This window comes from Crinia signifera, chromosome 4 (genome assembly GCF_055691185.1).
Source record: "Crinia signifera chromosome 4, ASM5569118v1, whole genome shotgun sequence".
NCBI classification, from domain to species: domain Eukaryota; kingdom Metazoa; phylum Chordata; class Amphibia; order Anura; family Myobatrachidae; genus Crinia; species Crinia signifera.
Window position 1 is genome coordinate 283,902,700 of NC_139220.1, and position 18,806 is coordinate 283,921,505.

Genomic DNA, 18,806 nt, shown 5'->3' on the forward strand with positions numbered 1-18,806 from the left:
CTTGGCCTTGTCTCGAGTGCTGTAGTGGTAAACTGGCTTGGCCTTGCCTCGAGTGCTGTAGTGGTAACCTGGCTTGGCCTTGTCTCGAGTGCTGTAGTGGTAACCTGGCTTGGCCTTGCCTCGAGTGCTGTAGTGGTAACCTGGCTTGGCCTTGCCTCGAGTGCTGTAGTGGTAACCTGGCCCTTGCTCTGAGTGCTGTAGTGGTAACCTGGCCCTTGCCTTGAGTGCTGTAGTGGTAACCTGGCCCTTACTTGCTCTGAGTGCTGTAGTGGTAACCTGACCCTTACTTGCTCTGAGTGCTGTCATAGTTACTTGGCCTGAGCTTGCCCCAATGGCTGTAGTAGTTTCTTGGTTCAGGCTTGCACCGAGTACTGTAGTAGTTACTTGGCTCGAGCTTTTCCTGAGTGCTTTAGTTTAATCACCTGCCCTGTCTACTATAAGGCCCCCACACACTAGAATTAATTTATGGCCGATTGTTCGATTTCCGACTGATCGTCCGATATATCGGCCGATTTTTACCAATAATCGGCCGATTATTGTCGATTATCGTTAAAATCGGCCGAAATATATCGGACGATCGGTCGGAAATCGGGCAATCGGCCATAAAATAGTTCTAGTGTGTGGGGGCCTTTAGTGGTTGCCTGGCCTGGGCTTGCCTTCAGTGCTGTAGTTGTTTGCCTGGCTTACCCTGAGTGCTGTAGTAGTTACTTGGCCCAGGCTAGCACTGTGTGCTCAAGAAAGAGAAAACGGGGTTTTTGAGCAGCGCTATGTGCAGTAAAAATAAAGTGGTTACTGTAGTAAAAAAATATATGAGTGAAGATTGGTTAGATCTAGTACAAAAATGTATTACTCTAAAATAGGAAATGGTACTTGTGTATTTTGGCGGCGCCCATCGCATCGCATACCATAACACATACGATGGTATGCGATGCGACGCGATATCGTACGATAGAGCACGATGGCATACAATTTTGAAATTGTATGCCATTGTACATGGCATACGATGCCATACGATGCGATGCGATTAAACATTGTATAAGCACCCTAATGGGTGCTTATACTATGTTAAGCACCCAAATGGGTGCTTACAATGTTAAATGCACCCCCACGCCACCCCCCACTATAAACGTGAACCCGAAGCGTGGCGAGCGCAGCGAGCCCGCGAGGGGCGGCGGTACGCGTCCTACGACCTTTTCATACCCCCACTATCCACGTCGGCGTGGAGTTGAGAATAGAATAGTGTGGCGAGCGCAGCGAGCCACCGAGCCCGAAGCGTGGCGAGGGGACGCGGATACCTTCACAGGTAAACGCGTCCCCTCGCGGGCTTCACAGGTGTCCGCGTCGCCACGGACACCTGTGAAGCCCGCGAGGGGACGCGTATAACTGTGAAGGTATCCGCGTCCCCTCGCGGGGCTCGCCACGCTTCGGGCTCGCTGCGCTCGCCACACTATTCTATTCTCAACTCCACGCCGACGTGGATAGTGGGGGTATGAAAAGGTCGTAGGACGCGTACCGCCGCCCCTCGCGGGCTCGCTGCGCTCGCCACGCTTCGGGTTCACGTTTATAGTGGGGGGTGGCGTGGGGGTGCATTTAACATTGTAAGCATCCATTTGGGTGCTCAAAAGCACCCTTTAGGGTGCTTATACGATTTTTGGTCATATAGGGGGTCAAAATCGCGTCGCATCGCATCGCATGCCATCGGGTGCATGGCATGCGATGCGATGCGATATGTTCGTCGTACGACGGACATCGGGGGCGCCGCCAAAATACACAAGTACCTAGGAAATAACATGTAGCCAGAATACATGAATATTTTAAAAAGACATGGATAAAATGTGTTCGTATCTCACCAACCAACCAAGGAGTTTTGAATAACCTGGATTTTTCCACAAGTCTAAACGGAACTGAGATGGTGTCCCCAATTGGGCAATAGGGAGGGAGGACCAGATGTAGTGTAGTGTCCAGGAGCGGCCCAAGTTGGCTCGAATAACCGACTCCCTCTGCTAGATGGAATATAGCGGGCTGGTATCCTCGACCTCTACCTTTTTGCTGGGTAATTGTATCCAAATTGGACGGGGGTCCGGATGGAAAATGAGCGGGTTGGTATTCCCAGGATCTCCTGTTGGTGTGGGTGGTTGCTGGAAAGGTTGGTGAGAAATCCTGTGTGCTGTAGTTAGTGACCTGGGCCTGGCTAGCCCTGGATGCTGTAGTTAGTGACTTGCGCCTGGCTTGCCCTGACTGCTGTAGTTAGTGACATGGGCCTGGATGCTGTAGTTAGTGACCTGGGCCTTTCCATCCAAATCACTGCTTATCTTAAATGTTTGTCCTGCCGTTATCAAACTGATTTGACCACTTAGTACAGAGGTGTCCTTATACATCATTGCTGCAGCCCATCAGACACTGTTAGTGTCTGCCATCTTTTTTGCAGGAAATGCGTCTTGGTCACAGCATGATGTAACTAGGATGCACCAGGAGACTGTTCTGCATAATGTGATATGCGACACTTGTATATATGTTTGCGACTTAAGGCCCCCATACACTATGCGATTTGGGCACACTTTCACCAGATTCGGATGAATCGTGCCATGAAATCGTCCCAAATCGCATGTTTAGACATCCCATCTGACCCTGTGTGAATGCCCCCCTGCCAGCGACCACTGGCTGTTGTGGTATTGCGGAAATTGCAAAACTACAACTAAAGCTGTACCAGGCCCAATGTGTACTCTCAATATCGTTTGCACGACAGTTCAAAGTGGAACCACTGCCGGCATCGTTCATGGGGCATTTCAGCCCAGTTGAGCTGTCAGTCGCTGCAGGCTCCCGCAGCAGGTGTACGGGTGGTCATCTGCACTGTGAGCGTTGTTCACACCTGTATTTCTCTACAGGAGAGTCTATCATAAACTACTCTACACACAAAAACATACTGTAGTATTCTTGACGGAAGTAGTTTGCAGATGGTCTGTTTAATAAGCAGGTTCTGCAGCCTGGCTTGTGGAGGGTTGATCCTATGTTGTGATCATTACCAGAAGGCAACAAAGTAGCTAATTTGCATTTTGCCTATGAAGTCAGAGGTCTGCCCAGTGCTGTGTCACGGTGTCACAGGTCCACGTTATCTCGGGTAGGCAGATTACCCTCTTATATGTACTTACACCCCTCCCATCTCCTTATCACTCTGTAACACGCCCTCTGCACTTCCCAGCTCACTTATTTTGCCTCTTCCTCTAGTATACGATCCAGGGAATTAGAAAGTACATTTCATTCAAATCGGTGTTCTTACACTATCGGGACTTCATCAATAACAGTTTATTCCTCACCAAGGGCCTATCTGATTGAAGGGCACATTTTGTTTGCAAATGGACAAATCCATGGGCACTGCAGGGGTATGGATCATTGGGTAGACACCATTAGGTCGACATGGGGAAGGTCGACATGGGGTTTTTCACATTTTTACTGTCCCGAATTTCTAAACAGAAAACATGGAACTCAAACGTAGCACCGTGTCTGCTCGTGCTTCGGGCGCGGTGCATCGCTGCGCTCGGGACACTTTTATTCTCCCACCACGCCCTAGTGGATGGTAGGGCATGAAATAACACCTGTCAGCACAATTTTTTTTTTTAACTCCATGTCGACCTAATGCTTGTGTTGACCGAACAACCCTGTTGACTTATATGCTGTAGACCTAGTGACCATATCCCCACTGCAGGTGGGGCAGATGTAACCTGTACAGAGAGTTATGCCCCATACACACAGGGTGAGTCAGCCTTTGTGCTAAGCGAACTAGTTAAGCTCAGATCGCTCGGCACACAGTAATGCACCAGCGCTGTGTGCTGAGCGATCTCTCACAGCCAGTGCTCTTAATTGAGAGAACATTGGCAATGACTAGATGTATACTGCATGCAGTATACATCTAGTCAGGATATAGCAACGTGTGGAATTACGCATTGGCATCGCCGGGGGCCATACACACGGAACGATCCTTGCTTTTATTTCCAAACAAATGCATGACGCGCACTGCAAAGCCGCACAATCAAGGGAACGCCACTGCAAGCACTGGCTTTCCCAGCTGGCAATACCAACTTGCGGGACTGACCCATCATTGCAGGGCATACATACACTGAGCGATCCGCGATCCTTTTCTAAGCGATCTAGTCAGAAACTGAAATTGCTTTGTGTATGTGTGTGCCCCTTTCCATTTGAACACACCCCACCCGAATCTTACTCTCTCTGTACATGTTACATCCTCCCCACCTGCAGCACACCGGGTTTTGTCCATCTGCAAATATTGCAGCCTTGCTGACAGGTCTGCTGGCAGCCCCAGTGTCTCAAATGGGGGATGTGGGCTGCATCGCAGAATGTAGTAATTACAGCACAGCAGCTAGCAGTGGGGATTGGCAAAACTCTCTCCAAAAATACAATGGAAGAAGGAAAGAAAGCAGGACTGCTACACATAGACCACAACAGTGTATTCCAAATATTTTTACTAATAAATAAAAAGGGTTACAGACGTCTGGGGTCAACAAAATATATAACACTGAATCAATGTATTACAAACAGCAATAAACTTAGCAGCAGATGTTTTTCATGCCCCTTTCCCACTGCAGCTAAAAAAGGTAAATTGCCGATTTTCAGCGCAATTTACCATTTTAAGGCTGCAGTGGGAAAGTGCCAGAGTTGAAATACCGTTTAAAGCTAAATGGTATTTCAACCCGTTTTTAAAGCAGAGTCCTACACGTTAAAATAACTTTTAAGAGGCAGTGGGAATGCCTCTTAAACGTTATTTAGCGTCCAGGCAGTCCCAGTGCCTGATGAGACCTAGTAGTTCTCACTTTGTGCATGTGTAATGAGTGCACGTGCATAATAAAGAGCCGCTCATTACATATGCGCACTACTAGTTCTCATCAGGCACTGGAACTGCCTGTACCCTGCATGGACCCCCGCTGCCTCCCCACTGCCCTGCATCCCCATGCAGGTAAGTACAAGGGGAGGGGAGGTGGGGGCACAGGGCAGGTACGGGGGTTAGGCACTCTACATTTTACACGGTTCACTGCAATGGGAATGGTACTTAAATGGTATTTAAAACGGTAATCTGCTGCAGTGGGAATGCTAATACCGTTTTAAATACCATTTAAGATTACCAGTACTTTAAACTGGTCTGCAGTGGGAAAGCAGCATAAAAGTCCAGGTCAGCCCTGTGGGACTAGGTCCTACACTGTAATGTTGCAATTAAACAACTATTCTCCAAGAGGCCCATTTACATAGTTACATAGTAGGTAAGGCTGAAAAAAGACTTGCGTCCATCTAGTTCAACCTGGTATAGATATCCATTGCTCATTTGGTAGGTTCTGATATTTTACAGACAAATTATATTTCTTATTTGTACCCATGGATGTTTTTCTCCAGTAAATGTTTGTCCAACTTTGCCTTGAACGCATTTAATGAACCAGCCGTTACCACCTCTCTGGGAAGAGAGTTCCAGAGTTTGACTGTTCTTACCGTAAAGAAATTCTTTCTACTAGCTGAATGAAATCTTTTTTCTTCTAATCTGTACTCATGCCCTCATGTCCTAGATTCCTTTCTAGTAGAAAAGAGGGTGTGTGACAGTTCCTTATATTGGCCCTTGATATACTTGTACATGTTGAGCATGTCCCCCCTTAAACGTCTCTTTTCTAATGTAAATAGTCCCAAATTGCTTAATCTCTCCCCGTAGCTTAAATTCTCCATTCCCCTAATAAGCTTTGTTGCCCGCCTTTGGACTTTTTCTAATTCTATGATGTCCTTTTTATAGTGTGGGTCCCAGAACTGCACTCCATACTTGAGGTGAGGTCTCACCATTGCTTTATACAGTGGCATAATTACCCTTGAGTCCCTAGTTTCCATTCCCCTCTTAATACATGCCAGAATTTTGTTGGCCTTTTTTGTAGCTACATTACAATGGGCACTACATCCCAGTTTGCTGTCTATTTGGACTCCTAGATCCTTTTCAAGTATGGAATTACCCAGTTCCTCTCCGCTAAGGTTGTAACTTGCACACTGGTTGTGTCTCCCAAGGTGCATAACCTTACATTTATCTACATTGAACCTCATCTTCCATTTTTTTGCCCACTCATCTAGAATTTCAAGATCATTTTGAAGCATGGTGACATCTTCTGATGATTTGATGACTTTGCTAAGTTTTGTATCGTCTGCAAAGATGGATACATTGCTGAGTAACCCTATCCCAATATCGTTAATAAAAATGTTAAACAAAATGGGCCCCAAAACCGAACCCTGGGGCACTCCACTTAGTACCGGTATCATATCTGATATGGCACCATTCACAACCACTCTTTGTTCTCTATTACATAGCCAATTCCCTACCCATCTGCAGATATTTTCACCCAATCCTAGGTTCTCCATTTTATTAATCAATCTCTTGTGTGGGACAGTATCAAATGCTTTAGCGAAATCTTAGAAAATCACATCTACAGCATTTCCATCATCGAGGTTTTTGCTAACCTAGTAGATTAGTTTGGCATGAACGATTTTTCACGAACGCATGTTGGTTAGTACCGAGTAGACGGTGATGGTCTAAATATTCCTGGATACCATCCCTTAAAAATCCTTCAAATAGTTGGTACATGTGTAGTATCACGGCTCCCACAATGGGCATTGTATAGGAAAAAATCACATGCGATGTGATGCGATGCCATTTTTCACAGAAATCATTGACATTTGTTAAAATCATGTTAAATGCACCCCAAAGGGCATTTGTTATTGTACCACCCCCACTATGAACGCCAACCCGAAGCGTGGCAAGCGCAGGGAGGCCGCGAGGGGCGGCGGTACGCGCCCTACGACCTTTTCATACCCCCACTAACCACGTCGGCGTGGAGTTGAGAATAGAAAGTGTGGCGAGGGGACACGGATAGCTGCGAAGGTATCCGCTTCCCCTCGCTGCGCTCGCCACACTTTCTATTCTCAACTCCAGGCCGACGTGGATAGTGGGGGTATGAAAAGGTCGTAGGACGCGTACCACCGCCCCTCGCAGGCTCGCTGCGCTCGCCACGCTTCAGGTTGGCGTTCATAGTGGGGGTGGTACAGTGTGAAAAATTACATTTGGGGTGCATGTAACATGTTTGCTACTAATTTTAAATGCATATGGATGCATTTTTGATCAAAATCGCATGGCATGCGATTTTTATAACAAATGCATAAAAACCTGGAAAAATCGCATGCCACTACATTTGGCATGCGATGGGAGCCGTGAAGGTATACAAGTACCAAATAGTTTACCCACAATTGATGTTAAACTAAAGGGTCTGTAATTAGCGGGATCCTCCTTTTTTCCTTTTTTGAATATTGGCACTACCTCTGCTATTCTCCAATCTTTTGGTACTATACCTGACGATAGTGACTTGCTAAAGATATAATGTAGGGGGGTAGCTAGTTCATCCCTTAATTCCATTAATACCCTCGGATGAATCCCATCTAGCCCTGGTGATTTATTTGTTTTGAGTTTGCTTAGCCTCAGTATTATTTCCTTCGGCGTGAAATCCACAATGAGATCTGGCTTATTTGTCCCGTTTGTGGTAAATGTTCGTTCCACAGTCTGCTCTCCCTTAGTAAATACTGATGAGAAGAACTCATTTAATTTATTATGGATCACCCAGCGATCTGCTCTGCCGGGGGGGGGGGGGGGGGTCTGCGCATGTGCGGTCAGCACTGAATATGCCGCGCAGCAGCCACTTCTGGGGATGGGGAACCCTCTGCATTGCATTCCAGATATTGCTAAATCTGTCAGCATTGCATCCCCCATGGAAACCTATGGTAGCATACGGGACTGGAGGGATCCATAATGAATAAAACAATTGATACTAAAGGTCCGTACACACTAGGCGATTATAGCCAGCGTGTATGCACAGCGATGACCGCTGGCATCGCTGGGGGAATGCCGCTCAGTGCATACACACTAGGTGGCTTTAAGCTGAAAGTCACTCAAACTTGGTGTTTTCCGTGGCTTTCAGCTCAACATCGCCCAGTGTGTATGGGCCTTAACTACCATGCTGAACTACAATGGAGTCCACAGTCAAACAGTAGTAGTGGGATTCCAATTTTCCGATACCTGCTACGGTCCCTTCTATTTACATTCAATGGATACTTAATATTTGGTCTGTTTTTGTGGAATCAGACCAAATGTTTAATAATAAATGGGCCCCTAAGTCAGATACAGTATTCCAAAAGCAAGGGTAAATTCAATTCTAAACTCTCACCAGTGAATTGTTATACGCTCACAATAAAATCCACTCTGAGTGCTGTGCTTGGTAAGTTGGTGAAGAATGTCCAATATTACTCCTCCTCCTGCCGAGACAGATAATTAAGGACTTGACACATTATTTGTGCTTGCCAGCAGAAGTTTTAACACTGTATAGATAATGAGATCAGATCTAGCCAAAATCTCTCCCAAAATTGCTTAGTAAAAACGGGCCATTAGCCAATATCTCACCATGTGTACGGGGCTTTACACTCAGTGAGATACGAATGGAGAAATGCAAGTTTCAAGGTGCCCATACACGATCCGTTTAACGGATCCGTTCGGCACTTAATTAGCACGCATCGCATCGGATCGCATCCCTAGTGCATGCAGTGTGCATGCACTGTGATCCGATGTGATGTGTACCTAGTACAAAAAGTATGTGCAGCACATACTTTTTGTACCGTACGATGAGATGCGCGGGAGCGCGCATCTCATAGTACAGAACGGACGGTCCGGGAACGGACCGTCTTTGGGCACCATCACTCTGATCAAATCAAGTATCTAATTGGATTGCAAACTTAAGTTGCAATGCGACTCTACAGAGAAAATGACAATTCCCACCTATTTAGTGGGCAGGCAGCTGACCTCAGCTGTCCGCACCGACGTCACCTGGTCATTACCATGCTAACGCCCATGAAATGCTGGGCATTCCCATGGGCTTTTCCCTCCGCTTCCGCCCCATGCCCCCGCCCGCACGGTGGCATGTAGCAGCAGTGGGGGGGAACAGCCCATGCCTGCTCGCACCAAGCATCTGTACATGTGCATCACTGCACAGACGTGAATAAAATCGGTCCCCCGTGGGACCCTGGTCCTAAATTCTAACTCCTCCCCCCTACCCTCCTTGAGTTTTCTTGTGGTGATACCTCCTCTTTACCTGGGTATATTTTCCAGAAGCTTTGTGTTTCAGTCAGATGCCATCAGAAACTGTTCTAAAATGGACCATTGGATTATTTTTTGGAGCGGAGCCATACTTGTCTAGTGGTGATAATAAGATGAGCCAGGTAGATCCATTGATAAAGTGTTTTTTTTGTTTTTTTATTAAACAATCAAGTAAATTCTGCTATGGATTAATTGTAACATGAGGGTAAATTATAGAATTATAGGATTTGGCTAGAACCAGGGAATAATTCAGGGTTGCCTACCTGACCCTCTCCTTCAGGGAGAAAATGCTCTGCTCCTGGACTTCCCTGGTAATGTATGATTGCCATCACCTGTGGGGAGCTAGGTAATTGATAAGAAAGGTGTTTCACCACAGGTGATGGCAATCATACATTACCAGGGAAGTCCAGGAGCAGAGCATTTTCTCCCTGAAGGAGAGGGTCAGGTAAGCAACCCTGTGATAATTACGTACTATGTAAAAAAACACAGATTTGAAAGACCATGCACTTTCTCTTTCACATGACTTTGTATCACAGGAAAACACACTGTGTGACCTGGGGTGTACAGAGGGCACTCTGCTGAGGGGAGGGAACACTGCGTGTGTGTCTGTGTACTGTATATACTTTTTTATTATGGATATAAAAAATTAGACTGTATGAAGAATGAATAACACATAGGAGAAGGTTAATCATGTGGCTCTCATGCTGCTTTGTGTGCTTCAAGAGCAAAATTCTTAATATGTGTTTTTTTTTTCTAAGTAGATTATATTAGAGCAATCAAGTTCTATAGAACAATGAGAAAAGAGGACACCAACACTCCTGTCATAGGATGGATGTGTCCTCATACACTATTCCTGCAGACAGCCTTTCTTTGTGCACTTGGTGACAGTCTGCCTCTCGAGACTGACCTGATTAATTGGCCTTCGAGCTGTTGTGAAACTACACATCCCAGCATGCCTTGCCATAGTTTTAGCATTCCCTAAAGCTTAAACTTAAACCAAGGCCTGATTGAAACAGTACAAACTATGAAATTAGGAAAGGGAACATAAAATATCTGTAATGTATTCCCCAGGGGCATATTAAGAAATGCGGCATTTGTGTGCAAGATATTTGCATAAGCTCCTTCCCACCAAGAAATCTGACGCTGGCACCTGTACAGAAGATAGACAGGACTGCAGCATTGGCCAGCACCATGTTTACAGAGCTTCTTATAGAAACACTAGGTGATTCATCGCGCCCTTCGGGCGCTCTTCACACCGGCGTAAGGGGCTGCGCCCCCTTAATTTGTGAACGTTTGTATTGTGAGAAATATGCTTAGAATTGTATGAAAGATGCCCTGTATTGCAACTTGAGTTATAGGTGAAATGTGTTAAATAGAGAGCATATAATTTGGAAGGGGGTGTGTATTGTTTTGTTTCATTAAAAAGGGGTTACAGAATAAGAATATACATTGATAGTGTGGAGGGTACAGTGACATTTGTGGGTGTGGGGGTGGGGTGTGTCCGTGTGTGTGTGTGTGGGCCATAGTATAGTAGGGTGTTTTTGAGTCAGCGGCTCCCCACTGGCGGAGGTCACGACACAGGAAAACAGGAGGCTGGGTAGTGATAGGGGTGTGTGGGCATAAGGGGGACTAAAGAGGAGGGTGGGGGACACTGTGCAGCTTCTGCCAGTGGGTGAGGGTCCAGCGTGGCAGCACAGGAGTACAGGACGGTGGCCCTGAGTCAGTGTCTCTTCCTACTGGATGGGAGTTAGGGTGCATGAGAGCAGGAGGCTGGGCTATAAGGCATGATAGGGGTATGTGGGCAACACCGCTTCAGCGACTCCCCAGTGGTGGAAGTTACGGTTCAGGAAAGCAGGAAGCTGGTAGTGATAGGGGTGTGTGGGCATACGGGGGACGAAATGGCAGGAGGGGGGTCACAAATCACGCGGGGGGCGTCACGGGGGTCCCGCGAATTGCGGGAGGGGGGGTCGCGTGGGTCCCGGGAATCGCTGGAGGGGGGGGGTCACGGGGGTCCCGGGAATCGCGCGGGGGAAGGGGGGGTGCTGGCAGAGGGGGGGCTACAGGAGTAATGGTGGATGGTGGCTGTGGAATAATGGTGGATGGTGGGCGTGTACTGTAACCCTGGCTGGGTGGCGGGTGGTGATGTCAAGGGGGTGGAACGTTATACACATGAAAACGTTATACACATAAAACACTGGTCTTTTCCCTGGAGCAGGCGGGTTTGTGTATGCCACTGGGCGGGAACGTTAGCTACACAGGGGATGAGTGACAGATCTGGCTAAATATATAAGAGATTACAGGCATGTATGTGTGTGTGTGTGTGTGTGTGTGTGTGTGTGTAGTTGTGAGTATTGGAGGCATGGATGGGTGTGTGATAAGTAGTGAATATTGTAGGGATGGTTGTTTGTGTGGGTGGATGTAGATGTGAGTATTGGAAGCATGGATGTGTGTGATGAATTCAGGGTATTGTAGGCATGCATGCATAGGTGGGTGTGTGTAGTTGTGAGTATTGGATGAATGGATGTGTGTGTAGTTGTGAGTATTGGAGTTATGGATGGGTGTGTGTGTGTGGGTATATTTGTGAGTATAGCAGCCATGGATGTGTGTGTGCGTATTTGTGAGTATTGAAGGCATGGATGGGTGTGTGTGTAGTTGTGAGTAGAGGAGGCATGGATGGGTGTGTGTGTAGTTGTGAGTATTGGAGGTATAGATGTGTGAGTATTGTAGGCATGCATAGGTGGGTGGGTGTAGTTGTAAGTATTGGTGGCATGGATGGGTGGGTGTGTATTGTGTAGTTTTGGAGGCATGGATGGGTGTGTGTTTATGTGTGTGTAGTGTTGAGTATTGTACACATGGATGGATGTGTGTGTAATTGTGAGTATTGTAGCCATGCAGAGGTGGGTGGGTGTAGTTGTGAGTATTGGAGTCATGAATGGGTGTGTGTGTGTGTGTGTGTGTGTGTGTGTGTGTGTATTGGAGGCATGAATGGGTGTGTGTGTGTGTGTGTGTGTGTGAGTGTGTGTGTGTAGTACTGAGTATTGGAGGCATGGATGTGAGTGTAATTGTGAGTATTGGAGGGATGGGTGTGTGTGTGTGTGTGTGTGTGTAATTGTGAGTATTGTAGGCATGCATAGGTGTGTGTGTGTGTGTGTAGTTGTGAGTGTGTTTGGCATGTGTGTGTGTGTGTGTGTGTAATTGTGAGTATTGTAGGCAAGCATAGGTGGGTGTGTGTAGTTGGCATGTCTGTGTGTGTGTATTTGTGAGTATTGTAGGTATGGATGTGTGTGCGTTTGTGTGTGTGTGTAGTTGTGAGTATGGGAGGCATGGATGGGTGTGTGTAGTTGTGAATATAGGAGGTTTGGATGGGTGTGTGTAGTTGTGAGTATTGGATGAATGTGTGTTTGTGTGTGTGTGTGTGTGTGTGTGTGTAGTATTGAGTATTGTAGGCATGGATGGATGTGTGTGTAGTTGTGAGTATTGGAGGTATGGATGTGTGGGTGTAGTAGTGAGTATTGAAGGCATGGATGGGTGTGTGTAGTTGTGAGTATAGGAGGCATGGATGGGTGTGTGTGTAGTAGTGAGTATTGTAGGCATGGATGGATGTGTGTGTGTAGTTGTGAGTATTGGAGTAATGGATGTGTGTGTGTGTGTGTGTGTAGTTGTGAGTATTGGAGGCATGGATGGGTGTGTGTTAAGTTGTGATTATTGGAGGGATGTGTGTGTGTATGTGTGTAGTTGTAAGTATTGGATGGATGTGTGTGTGTGTAGTAGTGTGTATTGTAGGCATGGATGTATGTGTGTGTAGTTGTGAGTATTGGAGGGATGGATGGGTGTTTGTGTAGTTGTGAGTATTGGATGGATGTGTGTGTAGTGAGTATTGTAGGCATGGATGGGAGTGTGAGTAGTTTTTAGTATTGGATGCATGGATGGTTGTGTGTGAGTGTGTGTGTAATTGTGAGTATTGTATGCATGAATTGTTGGGTGTGTGTAGTTGTGAGTGTGGTAGGCATGGCTGTGTGTGTGTGTGTGTGTGTGTGTGTGTGTGTAGTAGTGAGTATTGGAGTCATGAATGGCTGTTTTTGGTATTGAGTATTACAGGGCTGGACGGGTGTTTGTATGTGTGTAGTTGCGAGTATTGGAGGGCTGGATGGGTGTGAGTGTGTGTGTGTGGTTGTGAGTAATGGAGGCATAGATGGGAGTGTGAGTAGTGGAGTTATGGATGGGTGTGTGTGGGTATTGGAGGCATGGATGGGGCTCTGTATTTTTGAATAATAGAGGCATGGCTGGGTGTGTGTGTGTGTGTGTGTCATGGTAGTTGTGAGTATTGCAGGGTTGGATATGGTTGGATATGTAGTTGTGAGTATAGGAGGCATGGATGGGTGTGTGTGTGGTTGTGAGTATTGTAGGCATGGATGGGTGTGTGTGGTTGTTAGTATTTGAGGGATGGAAGGGTTTGTGGGTCGGTGTAGATTTGAGTATTGGAAGCATGGATGTGTGTGTGTGTGTGTGTGTAGTTGTGAGTATTGGAGGCATGGATGGGTGTGTGTAGTTGTGATTATTGGAGGGATGGATGTGTGTGTGTGTAGTAGTAGTAGTAGTAGTAGTAGTAGTAGTGAGTATTGTAGGCATGGATGTGTGTGTGTGTGTGTGAGAGAGAGTGTAGTTGTGAGTATTGTAGGTATGGATGGGTGTGTGTGTATGGTAGTATTGGATTTCCAGATGGGTTTGTGGGTGGGTGTAGATGTCAGTATTGGAAGCATGGATGTGTGTGTGTGTAGTTGTGAGTATTGGAGGCATGGATGGGTGTGTGTAATTGTGAGTAATGTAGGGATGGATGTGTGTGTGTGTGTGTGTAAAAAGCATGTTGTTGTGTTATTGTTGAAAGCTAGTAAAGAGTAGTGTGTAATACAGAGTTTTGAAGGCATCTTGAATACTGTACATAGAAGTGTTTTGATAGATTTGTGAGTATTGAAGGTATGGATGGGTGTGTTTGTGTGTGTGTGTGTGTGTGTGTGTGCATTTTGTAGTATTGGATGCATGGATGGGTGTGTGTGAAGGCATAGATGTGATTTTGACAATGACGTTGGTGCATCAGTGTCCAAAGGTCGTAAAGTGTGGTGTGTTATAGTGTGTGTTTTGAAGGGAGCTGAAATGGAAAAGTAGTTGTGAGTATTGGCGCCATGGATGGGTGGGTGGGTGTGTGGTTGGTAGTATTAAAGGCATGGATGGGTGTGTGTTTGTGTATATGGGTGTGTAGGTGTGAGTATTGAAGCTATGGATGGGTGTGTTTGGAGTTTGGGGTGCAGGGTGTCACGCCGCAGGTAGTGTTGTCCAAAGAGGTGTGACAATATAGTGGGTGTTGAAATGTTGAAGGGAGGAATGTTGGGTAAGAAGAGGCCTTTGTAGTGTAGTGGTATGGGGTAGTTGTGAGAAGTGGAGGCATGGATGGGTGTGTGTGTGTGTAGTTGTGAGTATTCGAGGCATGGATGTATGTGTGTGTGTAGTTGTGAGTATTGGAGGGATGGATGGGTGTTTGTGTAGTTGTGAGTATTGGATGGATGTGTGTGTAGTGAGTATTGTAGGCATGGATGGGTGTGTGAGTAGTTGTTAGTATTGGATGCATGGATGGTTGTGTGTGAGTGTGTGTGTGTAATTGTGAGTATTGTATGCATGAATTGTTGAGTGTGTGTAGTTGTGAGTGTGGTAGGCATGGCTGTGTGTGTGTGTGTGTGTGTGTGTGTGTGTGTGTGTGTGTAGTAGTGAGTATTGGAGGCATGAATGGCTGTTTTTAGTATTGAGTATTACAGGGCTGGATGGGTGTTTGTATGTGTGTAGTTGCGAGTATTGGAGGGCTGGATGGGTGTGAGTGTGTGTGTGTGGTTGTGAGTAATGGAGGCATAGATGGGAGTGTGAGTAGTGGAGTTATGGATGGTTGTGTGTGGGTATTGGAGGCATGGATGGGGGTCTGTATTTTTCAGTAATAGAGGCATGGCTGGGTGTGTGTGTGTGTGTGTAGTTGTGAGTATTGGAGGCATGGGTGGGTGTGTGTAGTTGTGATTATTGGATGGATGCGTGTGTGCGTGTGTGCGTGTGTGTAGTAGTAGTAGTAGTAGAAGTGAGTATTGTAGGCATGGATGTGTGTGTGTGTGTGTGTGTGTGAGAGAGAGAGAGAGAGTGTAGTTGTGAGTATTGTAGGTATGGATGGGTGTGTGTGGTAGGTAGTATTGGATTTCCGGATGGGTTTGTGGGTGGGTGTAGATGTCAGTATTGGAAGCATGGATGTGTGTGTGTGTAGTTGTGAGTATTGGAGGCATGGATGGGTGTGTGTAATTGTGAGTAATGTAGGGATGAATGTGTGTGTGTGTGTGTAAAAAGCATGTTGTTGTGATATTGGTGAAAGCTACTAAAGAGTAGTGTGTAATACAGAGTTTTGAAGGCACCTTGAATACTGTACATAGAAGTGTTTCAATAGATTGGTGAGTATTGAAGTTATGGATGGGTGTGTTTGTGTGTGTGTGTGTGTGTGTGTGTGTGTGCATTTTGTAGTATTGGATGCATGGATGGGTGTGTGTGAAGGCATAGATGTGATTTTGACAATGATGTTGGTGCATCAGTGTCCAAAGGTCGTAAAGTGTGGTGTGTTATAGTGTGTGTTTTGAAGGGAGCTGAAATGGAAAAGTAGTTGTGAGTATTGGCGGCATGGATGGGTGGGTGTGTGGTTGGTAGTATTAGAGGCATGGATGGGTGTGTGTTTGTGTATATGTGTGTGTAGGTGTGAGTATTGAAGGTATGGATGGGTGTGTTTGGAGTTTGGGGTGTAGGGTGTCACGCCGCAGGTATTGGTGTCCAAAGAGGTGTGACAATATTGTGGGTGTTGAAATGTTGAAGGAAGGAATGTTGTGTAAGAAGAGGCCTTGGTAGTGTAGTGGTATGGGGTAGTAGTGAGAATTGGAGGCATGGATGGGTGTGTGTGTGTAGTTGTGAGTATTCGAGGCATGGATGGTTGTGTATTTGTGTGTGTGTATATGTGTGTTTTTTTCTGGTGATTGGAGGTATGGATGGGTGTGTTTGTACTTGTTAGTATTGCATGCACGGATGTGAGTGTGTGGTTGACGATGTAGTTGGTGTGTAAGTCTTCCGACGTTGTAAAGTGTGAGTTTGTAAGGGTTATGTAAGGAAATGGAAATATTTGAACACATAAATTGAAGTGTGTGAAAGTTTGTGAGTTATGAACTGTTTAAGGGAGTACAGTTTGTTTAGAAGAGATGTTGTTAGTGCAGTGGTATGGGGTGGTTGTGAATATGGTAGTCATGGATGGGTGTATGAGTGTGGACTTGTGAGTATTGTAGGCATGGATGTGTGTGTGTGGAGTCATAGCTGTGAGTGTTTGTGACAATCACAGTGGTGTATTAGTGGGCAAACGTAGTAAAGGGTGCTGTGTGACACAGTGTGTGTTTAGAAGTGACCTTTAATGCAAAAGTAGATGTGAGTATTGGCGGCATGGATGGGTGTGTGTGTGTACTTGGTAGTATTGGAGGCATGGATGGGTGTATGTGTGTGTGTGGTTGTGAGTCTTGGATGCTGGGATGGGTGTGTGGTTGTGTGTACTTGGATGTTTGTGTGTGTTTATTTGTGAGTATTACAGGCATGGAGGTGTGTATGTGTGTTTTGTTGCTAGTAATGGAGGTATGGATGGGTGTGTTGTGAGTATGGTGTGCTGGGTGCCACGAAGCAGCTACTGGCCTGAAATGGAAGGTAGCTGTGTTTGTAGATTAGTTGTTAGTGTAGTGGTATGGGGTGTTAGATAGTACTTACAGATGGGTGTGGTACAGTTGTGTTTTGCGGCAGGCGTCAGTTGAATTTGGCAGGAGGCGGCAGCAGGTTGTACAGGGTGTGGTTTTGTAGCAGCAGGTTGTTGAAGTTGTTGAAGGAACCTTGAAGTCAAAGCAATTATTAGAAGACACAAATAGGGGTTGTTGTGAGTATTGTAGGCATGGATGGGTGTGTGTTTATGTGTGTGTATATGTGTGTGTAGGTGTGAGTATTATAGCTATGGATGTGTGTGTTGTGAGTATGGGGTGCAGGGTGGCACGCAGCAGGAACTGGGCTGAAATGGAAGTTAGCTGTGTTTGTCGATAACTTTGAGGTGTAGTGGTATGTGGTGTTAGGTAGTACTTACCGATGGGTGGGTTAGAGTTGTGTTCTGTCGCTGCCGGGGAGCGATGTGGCAGCGCAGCACCCCAGATCATCGTGTCGGGGGGCGGGGTTAGGCAAGGACCGTTTTTGCTGAAGGGGGGGCCTGGTAATGTCGCTGCCGGGGAGCGCTGTGGTAGCGCAGCGCCCCAGATCAGCGTGTCGGGGGGGCGGGGGTGGCTTTGTTGGGGAGCGCTGTGGCAGGTAATGTGCCGCAGCGCCCCAGATCATCGTGTTGGGGGTGCGGGTTAGGCGGGGACCGGTTTGGCTGAAGGGGGGGCCTGGTAATGTCGCTGCCGGGGAGCGCTGTGGCAGCGCAGCGCCCCAGATCAGCGTGTCGGGGGGCGGGGTTAGATCAGCGTGTCGGGGGGGCGGGGGTGGCTTTGTTGGGGAGCGCTGTGGCAGGTAATGTGCCGCAGCGCCCCAGATCATCATGTTGGGGGTGCGGGGTTAGGCGGGGACCGGTTTGGCTGAAGGGGGGGCCTGGTAATGTCGCTGCCGGGGAGCGCTGTGGTAGCGCAGCGCCCCAGATCAGCGTGTCGGGGGGCGGGGTTAGATCAGCGTGTCGGGGGGGCGGGGGTGGCTTTGTTGGGGAGCGCTGTGGCAGGTAATGTGCCGCAGCGCCCCAGATCATCGTGTTGGGGGTGCGGGGTTAGGCGGGGACCGGTTTGGCTGAAGGGGGGGCCTGGTAATGTCGCTGCCGGGGAGCGCTGTGGCAGCGCAGCGCCCCAGATCAGCGTGTCGGGGGGCGGGGTTAGATCAGCGTGTCGGGGGGCGGGGTTAGGCGGGGACCGGTTTTTGTGGCGGCATGTGTGAGGCAGCATGGGTGCGGGCGAAATGTTCGGCGGGGCCGTGGGATAATGATGCGTTGTGCCGCAGGCGTGGTCCAGCCGTCGCCCGACCCAGAGCAGCGTGTCGGGGGTCGGTGTTAGGCTTGGACCGCTGTGGCAGAAGGGGGGGGCGTGTTAATGTTGAAGGGGGGCAGGTGAAATGTCCGGTGGGGCGGTGGGACGGCGCTTGTATATGAGGGGGGGGGGGGGGGCTGGGCGCGCGGAGTGTAGATGCCTTATGGGCTGGCAGGGAATGAGTGTGTTAGGGGAGGGGTTGTGGGTGGTGAGTAGGCGTGGATGGAGTTAGTGGACAGGCATGGGGAGTGGTGTGCGAGGAGGGGTGTGTGCTTGTGGAGAACAGTAGGACGGAGGTGCCTTACTTTTGCAGTGTGGCTGACGGTGGATGGGCCTGTCAATCACCCTTGAAACCCCGCCCACCGTTTGCCACACTGCTTGACTGACAGATCTGGCTAAATATATAAGAGATTCAGAGCAAACTGCTCCCTTAATACCCCCAAGATATCTTTGGAAATTTGGCACCAGTGCCTGATGGCAGAGCATTTGGTATCTTCTGCCCTTGCACCATATTTTCGGCGGCTCTTCATGGACCA

The 18,806-nt window shown here is 47.5% G+C and overlaps 1 protein-coding gene across 1 annotated transcript in view; it reads left to right on the plus strand.

Moving 5' to 3' along the window:
• XPO7 (exportin 7) overlaps window positions 1-18,806 on the plus strand; it is a 70,278-nt gene that overhangs the window by 6,101 nt on the left and 45,371 nt on the right. The gene's annotated exons all lie outside the window — the stretch shown is intronic.